The following is a 14,138-nucleotide window of genomic DNA, read 5'->3' on the forward strand; positions in this document are numbered from 1 at the left end:
AAAAGTAACTTCCCTTCCCCTTCCCCTTTCCCTCCTATATCTTTTACCCCATAGTCCCCTTTGAAATCAATGGAGTTGTGGATCTTGCACCAAATCTAACCAAGTTTAGAATCCAAGAGGTGATTTCTCCCATCATACTGGGAGTCTCAGCATGACTGTGTTCAACCATTGGACTTCATGTGGGGCCCATTCTTTACCAAAGATAGCTGATTTTCCTATAAACTAATAATCTTAGTATTAATTTATCAACATTTTCCTGGTAATTTCTGGACCAACCATTATCTTTAGAAACAGTGGTGAGTTATAAAGATGCATTATCATCTCAAAAAGTGGATAAGGATTTGGCATCTTGGCTTGTCTGAGATCTGATTAACTGAGGTATAAAAATCGAAATCTTGAGGAAAGCTAATCAAGTGGGCAGTATTTTGCATATTTATTGAACTCCAGATTCTTAGGCTGGATCCCTGCAGCCCCAACAACATGGTAGCCTTCTAGGATTAGGTACACCCAGATTGCCCCTTGTGTTGGAAAGTATCCATTGTCCCTGTGATTCCCAATTGATTTTCAAAGAGGCATTAGGCTGCATTTCATGCCTGGTATCGAGGGGTGGGGTTAGTGGAATGGTTCTCTGACTCAAGGACATCCTTGCATATAATAGCACTTCTAGTTAAAAATTATAATACTGTCTTTTTATTTAATTTGATCTTTTGCAGGTTATTTTTCTGTGCATAAAATTGGGGGAAGACTTCAATAAATTTATTTATTCTGGCCTTGGAAAAGCAGAAAGTGGCAGAATTTGAAATATAAACAGAAAATGCTGAACATACACAGTTCAGGCAGCGTCTCAGGTCGATGACCACATTAGCCCTGTTTTTCTCTCCTTAGCTGCTGCCTGACCTGCTAGGTATCTCCAGAATTTTCTATTTTTATTTCATCTAGACTTCCTCTTTCCCAAAATGTCAGCTATTCTTCATCATAGCACTCTTGCCTGAGTAAAAAGGTTGTCTCAGGCCAGAGAATTGATAACACAATCCAGACAGTCACTTCAGTGCAATAATTCACCACTGGATCAGCAGTTAAGAAATGGATCTGATTGCCTCTTTAGGTGGATGTTAAATATCCTATGACACAATTCGAATAAGAGTGGGAGAGTTATCCTGCTGTCCTGGCCAATATTTGTCCCTCAACACTCACTACTTCAGAAATGGTTTATTTGGTCAAATATCTCATTACTGTTTGAAAAGTACTTTGAAAAGTCTGAAGATAATGGAAGTTTCTATACAAATTGAAACCTTTTTTTTATTAAGTTGTGATTCTTTACTGAGATGTTAGGAATGAAAATTCTGTAATAATATGGACAAAAGACCCGAGGCTGCATTGCCGAGGAGGAATTCATAACCACAAGAGGCATGAATTTCTAATAGAGATTAAATATTAAATGTATTCTTATAACAAACACAAAGATTCCAAATGATGCTTTGCTGCAGAAGGTGCACAATCACATTCAGATGAATCCAGTTCTCAGTAGATGATTCCTTTTCTATTTTCTCACTTTGTGATGATGAACAGTTCTTATCTAACCTGTGTTAATCCTTTTGCACACAAATCTCTTACCACACTATCTGTACCCTCTGTTAACTCCTTTACTCATATGATTCCAAAGCGCACAAAGCTTGCGGGATACTGATTGTTAGCCTCGAATGGTTGCAGGTCAGACATTGCTTAATAGTTGTAGAATAAACACTTGTTTTCTAAGTTATAATGGTGCTGTTTCCCATAGTAGCTCCTGTGAATGAGTTGTCTAGTTTGCTATTTTGGTGCAGTTTATGCCATTGCCCAACGGCAATAAGAAGCTGAAATAAGAATTTCTATTTCGCGTAGGAAGCTTGATACTAGCTAACTTACACCCTGTAAGTCTATGAAGCAACTGCATTTAAATCTCTAAATTAATTTTGTTTTATTGTGTTAATTTTTCTTTCTAACATTTAAGAATCTTTTTCTAAAAAATGGTAAAATTTGTACAGCCTGTTCTTCGTATGAATAAATAAGTAATCCTTTTCATTGTGTCTATTGGAAGAAAACAGCTGTGAAGGAAAGCTATTGTAAAATAATGCTCTTAATTAATACACAGCTTTATTTGGATTGTTACAGACATAGCCAGATGGGCATCTCGGTACCAAGTCCTTGCAAACTACTTTTTCTGACACAATGGCACACAGAGATTTAGGTCGGAGTGATAGAGTCAAGCATTTCTCAGCTCTTTCTGATCCAGGCGGCCCAGTAAGTATTTACCAAGGAAATTTCTTGTCTCCCAAACACTTAACATATCATTCCGAAGTTATATATTCTATTTCTCCTTGCAGCCTACAATTTTTATGTTTCCTGAAGGTGAAGTTTTGTTTTAAGATCCATCAATATCGACAACCATCCAGATTCTTATTCTGGAGCCACAAGAGACTCCAGATGATCTGGTTTCTTATTCTAGTGGATGTTCCTTATTTAGGCAATGAGTTTTGACAGGCTATTTGGCTATGGTGCATTATAGCTATACCTATTTGTTTCTTGTCTTCATTTGGCAGGAGTACTGTCACGTTTCTCCCTTCCCACTTCCTTCAGTCCAAGGCCACTGAGACTAGTTGCAGTACAAACAGACTGCTGAGTTAAGCTTTTGCGGACTTGTATCCTACAATGCACTAATGGTCACTTTCTGGGCTCAAATATAATAGTGAATTTAGAGAGGGAGTGGAAAAATGATGAAAGCTATAAAGTCATAAACAGCAAAGAATCAATGCTTTTCAAAGAAATGAATAGCGGGAACATGAACCATACAGGATTTGTTTTATTTCATAGTTTCATTTAAAATAGAATCATATTTTCATTTAAAATGGAATCATGTTTTCATTCAAAATGTTTTAGAAATTTGTATTTAAACAAGATGTCTTAACTATGATATCAGGGTACATATTTTGGAAATATTGTGCACAAGAACTGAATTAATCTATATTGTTGTGCTTACATTGAGAATTTCTGTTGTAAAACCGTACCATTCTGAGAATTGTCATTGGTATGGCTGTCAATATTGTTCCATGGGGATGGCCAGTTAACCTTACCTACACTATATTTTTTATACATAGTACTGAAGTTGGTGTTAAATTTGGCATAAACAACTGCATTATAGAATGGTTGCAGCCATTCACCCTATCATGTCTGTGTTGGCACTTTACAAGAGCAACTCTATAGTTTCATCTTTTCCTTGTAGCCTTACAATTTTTTCTCAATTTATCCAACTCCTTCTTGAATGCCTTAATGAAACCTGCCTTCAAGACACCATTTCCCATAGCAGCTCCTGTGAATGAGTTTTCCAGTTTGCTATTTTGATGCAGTCAATGCCATTGTCCAGTGGCAATAAGAAACTGAATTAAGAATTTCTGTTTCACATAGGAAGCTTGAACCCAGCTAACTTGCATCATGTAAATCTATGAAGCATCTTTAAATTAATTTTGTTATATTAAGGTGTTAATTTTTCTTTTTTAAAATTGGTAACAGTTGTAAAGCCTGTTCTTTAAATGAATAAGATAAAATAAAATATCTTTATTAGTAACATGTACATCGCAACACACAGTGAAATGCATATTTTGCATAGAGCATTCTGGGGGCAGCCTGCAAGTGTCACCACACTTCTAGCGCCAACATAGCATGCCCACAACTTCCTAACCTGTACATCTTTGGAATGTGGGAGGAAACCGGAGCACCTGGAGGAAACTCACGCAGACACGGGGAGAACATACAAACTCCTTACAGACAGTGGCTGGAATTGAACCCGGGTCGCTGGCGTTGTAATAACGTTATGCTAACCACTACACTACTTTTTTAACTATTGAAAGAAAATAGTTGTACAGGAAATCTTTTGTAAAAGAATGCCCCTAATTAATATACAGCTTTATTTGAAGACACGGGACTGCAGATGCTGGAATCTGCAGCAACAATCTGCTGGAGGAACTCAGCAGGTAGAACAGCATCTGTGGGGCAAATGAATTGTTGATGTTTTGGGTCAAAACCCTGCATCAGGACTAAGAATGGAGAGGGAAGATAGCCAGGATGAGAGAGGAAGTGGTGAGTCAGGGAGCCAGTAGGTGTTTGGTAGACCAAAGAGGGGTGAAGGATGACAGGCAGATTGAGCTAGTTAGCGGAGGGGGATGGATGGAGTTTGGATACAGAGGCAGGTGGATGATAGATGGAGGCAGACAAAAAAATCTGAAATTTCCTCCTTTTTCAGAAAACGTGGCTTCCCCTCTTCTGTGGTTGATGGAGCCTTCTCTCGCATTTCCTCCATTTCTTGAATTTCTGCTTTCACCCCACCTCCCTCCAAATAGAAAAGAGATAAGAGTTCCTCTAGTCCTCAACCTTTCATTCTGCTAGCCACCACATCTAGCACACTATCCTTCGCCATTTCCACCAGCTGCAACGAGATCCCATCACTAGCCATATCTTCTCCTCCCCACCCCCTTTCCACCTTCTACAGGGACCACTCCCTCTATGACTCCCTGATCCACTCATCCGTCCCCACCCACTCCTTTCTGACCTCTGGCACTCGCCCGTGTAACCACAGGAGGGGCAACGCTGTTCTTACACCTCCCTCACTACCACCCAGGGACCTAAACAGCTTTCCAAGTGAGGCAAAGATTCATGTGCTCCTTCTCCAACCTTGTCTACTGCATTTGGTGCTCCTGATGTGGCCTCCTCTACATTGACGAGACCAAGCACAGACTGGATGACTGATTTGCAGAGCATCTGCACTCTGTCCTCAAAGACCATCCCGAGCTCCAGTTGTATGCCATTTTAATTCCCCTTTCCATTCCCACACTGACCTGTCCATCCTTGGTCTTCGCCACTGCCAGGGTGAGACTCAACGCAAACTGGAGGAACACCTCATATTCTGCCTGGGTAGTTTACCACCTAATGATATGAACATATGATCAATGAATGAACATTGAATTTTCCAATTTCAGGTAACCCTCACATCTGGTGTTGCCCCCCCCCCCAAATGCTTGCATCACATTCAATTCCATATGTAAATTCTCATCAAGTAAAGCAGTCTATGCCTGTATGTAGCAAGGCCTGGACAAATAAATGAGAAGTAAAAGCAGTAACCGGAATTGGGTATTTTCAACAAGAGTGACAAATCTTGCGCTTCTACAAGACTTTTTATTTTAAAATTAAACTTTATTCAAATATATAGAAGAACAAAATACCATAGGGTTGGTCAGTCTATGCATTCACAATGTTATTGGTTCATTACTTTGGTAGTGTTTGGAAAGTCCAACCGTCAAATTATCATTGCTGAATTCCCTACTGTCAACACCCCAGGAACTGCTTTTGACCAATAATCTGCCACATGAATACAAGGGCAGGTCAAAGGCTGGGTATTCTATGGTGAGTGACTTGCCTCCTAATAACCCAGAGGCTTTCCACTATCTGCAATGCACAGGTCAGGAATGTGACTCCCCACTTGCCTGGATGAATGCACCTCCAACAATACTTGAGAACATCAAGGGCAAAGGCAAAGGATTGATTGGTACCACATCAGCTGCGCTAAACATTCACTCCCTCCACAACCCTTGTACTGTGTGTAAAATGCAAGTCATTTACAAATTGTATGGAGTTACTTACCTGGGCTCCTTGGGCAGTATCTTCCAAACCTGCGCCATGAGAACACCATCACTTATAGAATCCGCTGTAATTATCACACCATCTTGACTTGGAAATATATTATGATTCCATCGCTGTTCTTAGGTCAGAATCCCAGAACATTCTACTCTACTACCTAATGACAGTACCTACACAGGGTCTGCAACAGATCCAAAAAAAAATCACTACTACTTTCTCAAGGACAATTAGAGTTGGGCAATAAATGTTGGTTTTACCTTTAGCCAATCCCCACCCACTCCTGCCACCTCAACATCCTGAAAAATGAATGAAGAACATTGACTGGGCACTTCCATTTGTGATTACCATGTATGCACATCATCCGTTTGATCCATAGCAGTAATGTCTATCTCATTGGTCTTCAGCTTGATCACTTGCAATTGCAGTCTCCTTTCGAGGTACTCCATTCTGTAAAACACTGCAATTTAAAAGACCATTTGCACAACTTGCACAAATGTCTACAGTCTGCTGCAGAACACTCAGGAGATTGCCAGCTGATTCTGAAATCTGCACCTACATTAGCTTTGGGTGATGAGCACTGCCATTTTTACACAATGTCTTTACCTTGGCCATTTCCTTTGATGTCCACTGGATGTGTTGCATGAGTTAGAGCTGCAGGATTGGTATCAGAGGCAAGGAGACATGGCCAGAGACACCAAGAAATAAGGGGAAGAAGTACTCATATTGCTAGAGGTTGTTTCACAAGAGGTTTCAGGAAGCCACACTCAGAGGGCCGATCAGAGGACCAATGAATTCAGGAGCTAGGGCTTTTAAAGTCATTGGTGATAGAGATGTGTTGTCTGCCTGTAGGCAGAGCTCTAACCACATACCTTGAACCAGAATAGTAGTAACCACAGAGGTCAAGATCACACTCGCCTTGACATTACTAGCCTTTAGATCACGCAGTAGCTGATTAATGCCATATTTCATTGTTTGCTGCTTATTATAGCATTTGGGAGAGTCTGGAGAAGGATGTAAGATCTCGGTTCATCCCAGGCAGCTGCTTAACAGAGGACTCCCTGATCTACAGGCTGTTCCCAGGGATGCACAATGAGACAGACCAAGTTCTGCTTGAAGATCATTAACTTGGTGAAAGATGCTCTTTGGTCTGCTCAAAACTTGTTGGTCTTCCAGTACAATGAGATGTCTGAAAGGGAATGCTGTTGACTGGCGCATTCCAGGGAGATGGAGTATGTGTTGAGGGACACACTGAAGCTAGGTGCAGCCAACATAAAGACATTGTGGGGAAGGTCTGCAGTCTAGGGACCTTCTGCACTTGACATTGAGGGGCTAAGTCCAGGGCAGAAGCCCCTCAGACATTTGATATGTTTTATCATCCCAGGAGCGCAATGGTGCTTTGTATACCATATGTGTAAATACTACTAAAGTATCGAACCAATAACATTGTGAATGTATAGACTGATCAACTCTATGGTGAACAGAGCCATGTACTTGTATATATTTGAATAAAGTTTATTTTTAAAATAAAAAAATGGAGGGCATCTGCATTTCCTTCAGCAAAGCTGCAAGATTTGTGAGCATTGTGGGTTTCTTGAAGTTTTCAGGGTGATAGGCTGCTTGTGCTGTTTTGAGGTTCCTTATAAAGCTCTTAACAGCTTTTTCTGAATCCGAAGAGTTATCATTCCTTAATATACAAGTTGTGGTCGACTGAGAGAAGTAATGTCTTATGGTCATTGCCATGAATTCACATATTTTTACTCTTATCCACCTTTGTTGCCCACCATACTTCAGGCTATACCACGTTGTTATGGATGTGGAGGATAAGGACTATGTCCTCCTTCCTTGGGTGGCATGGTAGCATAGCGGTTAGCGTAACACTATTACAGTACCAGCGACCTGGGTTCAACTCCCGCTGCTGCCTGTAAGGAGTTTGTACGTTCTCCCCATGTCTGCGTGGGTTTCCTCCGGGTGCCCCGGTTTCCTCCCACATTCCAAAGATGTACAGGTTAGGAGCTGTGGGCATGATATGGTGGCGACAATTGCGGGCTGCCCCCAGCACATTCTTAGCAACACAAAAAGATGTATTTCAATGTACATGTGACTAATAAATAAATATATCTTATGACATTTCTTCAGGCTCCAGAGAATGTGGCAAAGCATCACTATAAAAAAAGTCATGTGTTTGCACCACTCCAGGGGTGCACTGGCATTCTCACCAGACAAGTTTTATATGTTGCCATTGTACATTATATGTGCCAAGTCTACTGACTTTTGCATAACCCAGCCATCAAAAAATTTAAGTGCTCCCTGAAAACCATTTGTATGTAACTCATGTTAAGAGACATTTTTCCCCCCTCCTCCTCTGGCAGGTAGCTCTAATAAGCAGTGCTTGTGCACCTCCTTCCTGAAGACCCAAAGGTACAGTCATCAGGGTTCCCATCAGGGTTCTCATCAGTGACACAGAAGGAAACCATTCAGCCAATGACAGTCAGAAAAGAGATACCCGGTCTAATCCCACCTTCCAGCACTCGATCTGTCACCCAGTACATCATGGTTCTTCAAGTACACATGTAAGCACTTTTTAACTGAGGTGATCATTTCTGCTCTGCCTCTCTTTCAGGCAGTGAGTTCCAGGTCTCCACCACCTTCTGGGTGCAAAGATTTTTCATTATTTCCCCTCTAGTTCTTCCACTGATTAAATCTATACCTCATGGTTTTTGACCCCTCTGTTAAGGGAAGTCAATCCTCCCTATTTTCTCTAGCTAGGTCCTTCAGTTTTAATCACCTCAATTAATTTTTCCCTGAGCCTCTTCTGTTCCAAAGAAAACCCTGGTTTATTCAGTCTTTCCTCATATCTAAAGTTTTCCATTCCTGGCAACATAGTTGGCAATTATACCATTCATGTCTAACTGAAACCCATCCATGCTTATGTTAAACTATATTTTAAGTCATCCATGACTTCTCAAACTCAACAGTTTGTCTGAGGTACAGGAAGCATAATGTTCACTGTTTTTCCCAGCTTGGACATGGATATTTTTTGATCTTTTTTATCTTCCATGAGATTACGTGTGATTGAATGGATCGGTAGCAAATGTGTCTCCATCACACTTGGGTGGAATAAACATGATGGATCAGATATTTGTACCAGACAAGTTTTAATTCTGAAACACTTTTTTTTTGCTTGTAAACCAGGAGAGTGAAATTGAGAGCAGCTCAGCAGAAAGTCGCGTTTCCGGCAAGCAGAACATTGAAAAAACTTCTGTACTACAGGTATGGAAATTTTAAGTGATCATCATTAATAATTTCCCTGTTGTAGTATTGTGACAAGCTCAAACTTTTTTTTCATTACTTTGAAAATGGATCTGAATGAAAGGATTTGTATCTTTATGACACCTTTTTGTGTTCAGGATGTGCCAGTGCTTAACGGACATTTAAGTTTATGAAGTACAACTACTGTTGTATTGTTGGCAAGCACAATAATCAACTTGTGCATTTTATGGCTCTGCAAGCAGCAAAAAGACAAACTAGTTAATCTCTTCTGGTTGTGTTACAGAATGGATGTTAGTCAAGAGGACCCTAGTGGTTTGGGTCTTTTGTACTTGTGTCTTGACAGAAGGGCAGTGGTATAGGGTGCCTGGACCAGTATGGGGCAAGTTAATGAATATCTTGTTTTCTACTGAACATGGTTTAAAGTCTTGTGTGCAGTAGGTCAGGCCTTGCATCCATAATCATTCTCATAGGCCTTTCCTCTAGTATCTCTTACCACGATGGAGAGTGGTAGAGATCGAGACTGGATGAGGATAGAGGGAGAAAATTACTGGGTGTGCACTGAATGACCAGAAAGGAAGACCATGGAGGTAGGAAAAGGACTTGGAGAAAAAAAATGAATGCTGGGGAGGGAAATGATGGGGAGGAGAACTGGATTAGGGATCTGGAAGAACTTTGAAGAAAGGGTTGGAGAGATAAACAGATCGATTGAAAGATTACAGAGACCAGTCAGAGAGTGGGGAAAGTCCAAGGAGCAAGGGAGGGTGTCAAGAGGGCATTGAGACCGATCTAGGGTGAGTGGAAAACAGGAACATACCTTAGATTAATGTCTCTAACTCCCCACCATTAGCCCCAGTAAAGTTGGGCCTTATAACTAAATCTGGAGCAGACCTCAAACCTCTGACCTTGAGTTTTATGCCATTTGTGAACCGTGCATGAGTAGTTAAAAATCATGTTATTTGTGTATTTTACATTGCGAATGCATAGTGAAGTTAATCAGTTCATTTTACACTGATTAACTTTGCTTACATACCCAGTAGGAAGTAAATACTTTGGAGGGTCCTGATCAATTTTCCAGAATTGTGCAGTATTATGTATTGATCACATTTACCGTTCATGTTTTAGATAAACTTTACTTGCATAGCACGTGAAATTCATGCAGAGCATGAAAGAATTTTCTAGATTAAAGTTCTCATCAAAAACACGCATCGGTAAAATAGAGAGAAAAGAGCTGGCAGTTGAAATGTCAACTGGAATTACTGAGTGTTCATGTGTACTTGGATGTGTTTCCAAAACTTTTGTTAGGGTATCTGATCTAATCCAGTGTCCTGAAATGGTAACTCTGTTTCTCTTTCTGCAGATGCTGCCTGACCTGCTGAACCCTTTTAGCATTTTCCATTTGTTATTCAGATTTCCAGCACCTGCAGTTTTTGATTTTCATAGTGTTATGATTACAGTAGCTTTCCTATTCTAAAGAAAGGAAGGAGGAAGAGGAATTATAACTAAGAGAATATTGATTTTCTTTATTCAAGAAATTTCATTCAGTGAATTTCATGTTCAAAGAATGAAAAAGGCCTGAGATGGAGACTATTATGACATTCCTATATGTTATTGGCTTTAGGGAAGTGCTGTTGATTCAAGTCCTTGGGACAGTGAAGAAGAGGGCCTTTCTAAACATAAGGAGGTTAAAGAGGAGAAGAAGGTAAACACATTATGTCATATTAGATGGATGACAATGACAATAAATACAGATAAACAGTTTTTAATTGCCAGATGTATTTTTCCAAAAATTTTTTTCACATTTTGATTCCCTTCCTCTCCTAATGCTGCTGACACATTCTGGGGTTGTTTATTTGTATATTTGGTATATTTCTCCATTCTATTTCTTTTACTCTTATTGTGGCATATCAATAGTCTATTCATTTAAGAGAGGATATCACACCTGGGCTCAATCCAATCCTCACCTGATGTCAGAATAAGAACTTAAGAATTTGAAACATAAGCAGCCCATTGGTTCCTTGAAACTGTTCCACCATTTACCAAGATCATGGCCGATTCTGTCTCATGTCCACATTCCTGCCCAATCCAAGCATCTTCTGATTCCCTTAATGCACAAAAAAAAACTAGTGATCTCATACTTGAACATTGGAAATGACCAAACACCCACAGTGCTCTAATTTATAATCCTCTATGTAAATATATTTCTCCATCTCAATTCTAGATGGCCAACCCCTTATCCTGAGACAATGCTTCCGAGTTCAGACTCTCCAGCAAGAGGAATTAGCATCTTTGGCATCCACCCAGTCAAATTCTTTCAGAATTTTGCACATATCAATGAGATTATCTAAACTCCAGTGAGCATAAGTCTTTCTTTCTCAGTTTCTCCTCATAGGAAAGCCCTGTCATCTCTAGAATCAATCTGTATTGATTCTAAGATAAGTATATGCTACTTTAGGGAGGGAGACAAAACTGCACGAATAAAGTCCTCACAAAGTACAAGCCTTGTACAATCATGAGACTATCTTACTTTGTACTGCAACCTGCTTGTGATAAAGTCCAAAATACCACTGGTTTTCCTTTATTATGCCTTACCTGCATCTCAGTAACTAAAACAATATTCCTCTATACACTAACTTTTATTAGTTTCCCACTGTTTAACAAATAGTCTGTTTTTATTTTTCCCAAACGATAATCCACTAGTCATTTCTTTGACCATTCAGTCTGCTGATGGCCCCTTTTCAGACTTTTGTGCCGTCCTCAGAGCTCACTTTTCTTCCTGCCCAGTATTAGCCAAACCTGGATACACTTCATTCCATTTCTTCATCTAAGTCATTAATATAAATTGTGCATAACTGCAGTTACAACTGGCACCACACGGACTATTGACCTGAAAGTGGCCTTTTAATTCCTATTCTCTGCTTTCTGTCTTTTAATCAATTCTAAATCCATACTAATACTTCGTGCCCAACCCCATGAGCCCTTATTTTATCAAAAATCCACATGTGCTACTCTGTCCTGCTAGTTGTATCCTTCAGAAATTATCCTGTGTTTGTCAAACTGTACAGTTATTAAGAGTAGGAATCCTGACATTACTTTTCTCCTTTTCACAACAGTCCTGGGCAAATCATAGTGAATGGATCATTATCCTGTTGAGTTCAACAAACTCGACAAATACTGGCGATTGAACCTGGAACCTTACCAGAGACTTTGCATTGTCCATTGCATACCAAACACTAGGGAGGACAAGAGGCCTGGGGTAGCATGCAATTTCCAAGTTATCTGGACACAGTCACAAGATGTGACAAGAATCCCTCTGTATAAATAATAATGACATTTTGAATGTAATCTTTTCAAAATAAGTGAATTACAGCACTCATAATAATAGTAACAATTTCCCCCTTTTTGCAGTATTTTGGCAACTCATCATGCTTGGTTGAAGCTTTCAACAGCTTATGGCTTGGTTGGCAGTGATGGAGCAATTAAGTTCAGGGATGCTGAAGAGGCTAGAATTGGAGGAGTGCAGACAGCTTGGAGCGTTATAGAGAAGAAAGAGATTACAGAGATAGGCATGGGCAAGACCAAAGACAAATTTAAAAATTGATGTATCATTGACTGAGTGTCAATCTGGGCCCACAAGCTCAGAGGCAGCAGATGAGCTATGTCAGGGCCGAAGCTGGGCAATTTTAGGGAAGTTCTGGTGGCAAAGATATAAGGTCCAAATTCAACTTAACTTGTTATCCTAACATTCTTTACATACAAGAAGGTAAGTATAAGATTGAAGTTCCTTCAGTACTGTGATGGAGTGGAAACTTGATTGGAGAGATTCAAACAAGGAGTTCTAGGTAAGGTGGGCACAAGTTTGGAACGTTGCAACACTCACTAATCAACCAGCCAGTGATAACCAGACATTTTATTATTTTAGTGCACAATCAAGGGTCCCATTTTGTGAATAGCAAACACCAGTTGAAGATGAGTCAAAGTTAATTAAAACATCATCAAATCCTGTGTCCCACCAACTCTGCCACTGCACTTAAACAAACTGCTATGCTCCAGCATTTTGTGTGCGTTGCTAATGCAATATACCACTTCCTCCGCCATACCTCCTTACCCCGCTACCCTTCTACCTACAATCTTCATCAGTTAGGTCTCTAGCTCAACATTCGATGCTTCAGAAAAGCTTTCACACATACTGCTTGTCCAAACTTTGCACCAACGTGACAGTTTTCACACATTGTTAGCTATTCAAAGATGGAAATATGGATATCTGTCTCTGTCTCTGACTCAGAGAATGTGTGTCTAAAAGCAGGACTTTTAAGGTGTAGTTCCAAGTATCAAGAGCTTTAACCTTACTGTACCTTGTGAGCTCGTAGAATTTCTTTCTGAATTGCTTTATGTTTCTTCTGGCAATCCTGTTTGGTTGCTCTGCATCTACCTCTTGTCTGCCATTTTAAGCTTTGGCCCTTCAAGACCTCCTAATTCCCCCAGTCCAAAACACCTTCTGGCATGAATTTCATCCATGAGGACCTCCAATTGCAATCTATAAAGTGGTGCTGTTACACTCCCTCCCATTTCCTACCTATCACTCATTTGAGAATCCATGCAAACTGCACCTTATAACAGTGATGTTGCTTTGTGGATAAAGATCCTTTAAGGGTGGGAATCTTGACCTGTTAGCTCCATGACTAAGTACTGAAATGTGCATACATTGTTGCAGTAAGAATCTATTGTCATCACTGCCCAAAGATAGCATAGGCAGGAGATGCCCAGCTGAAAAAAACAAGGGCAAACTTGAAGTGAAATAATGTCATCACGGGGTGAGCTTTCCTGTCAAGATGAGTTGATCTGGTGTCTCAGTGACACTTCCTGTGGCATGAGTGCAATACTCATGACCCATCTAATCACTCTGAAGCAGCAAGAGCACGCTGCAGTCATCAGCACAAGTGTCCCATCCCTAGGAGCTGTGGATGTGGCCAAGGAGGATGTCTGTTCCAACCTTGAAAAAGTTTCCAAAAACCTTTCAAACCTTGACCTACATTCTAGAGGGAGGCTAACTGACATTCCTGGACAATTTCATTGCCAGATTCAGAAGAGATGTACTCCTCTGGCAAGACAGGATTGGCAAGGAAGATCTATGAAAAGCTAATTCAAACAGAGTCCTCCTCAGCAACAAAATGCTTAGAACATGGTATTATCAACGCCAAAAT

General features: G+C 40.2%; 1 protein-coding gene across 1 annotated transcript in view; it reads left to right on the top strand.

The window, feature by feature from the left end:
* The window catches only part of LOC127580504 (uncharacterized), a 37,629-nt gene that overhangs the window by 5,387 nt on the left and 18,104 nt on the right, over positions 1 to 14,138 (top strand). Inside the window, exons 2-4 of the transcript XR_007957828.1 lie at positions 2,152 to 2,280; positions 8,860 to 8,937; positions 10,556 to 10,636. The gene's annotated coding sequence lies outside the window, so the exon portion shown is untranslated. The remainder of the gene's footprint in view (positions 1 to 2,151; positions 2,281 to 8,859; positions 8,938 to 10,555; positions 10,637 to 14,138) is intronic.

The sequence above is a fragment of the Pristis pectinata genome, chromosome 19, assembly GCF_009764475.1.
Source record: "Pristis pectinata isolate sPriPec2 chromosome 19, sPriPec2.1.pri, whole genome shotgun sequence".
NCBI classification, from domain to species: domain Eukaryota; kingdom Metazoa; phylum Chordata; class Chondrichthyes; order Rhinopristiformes; family Pristidae; genus Pristis; species Pristis pectinata.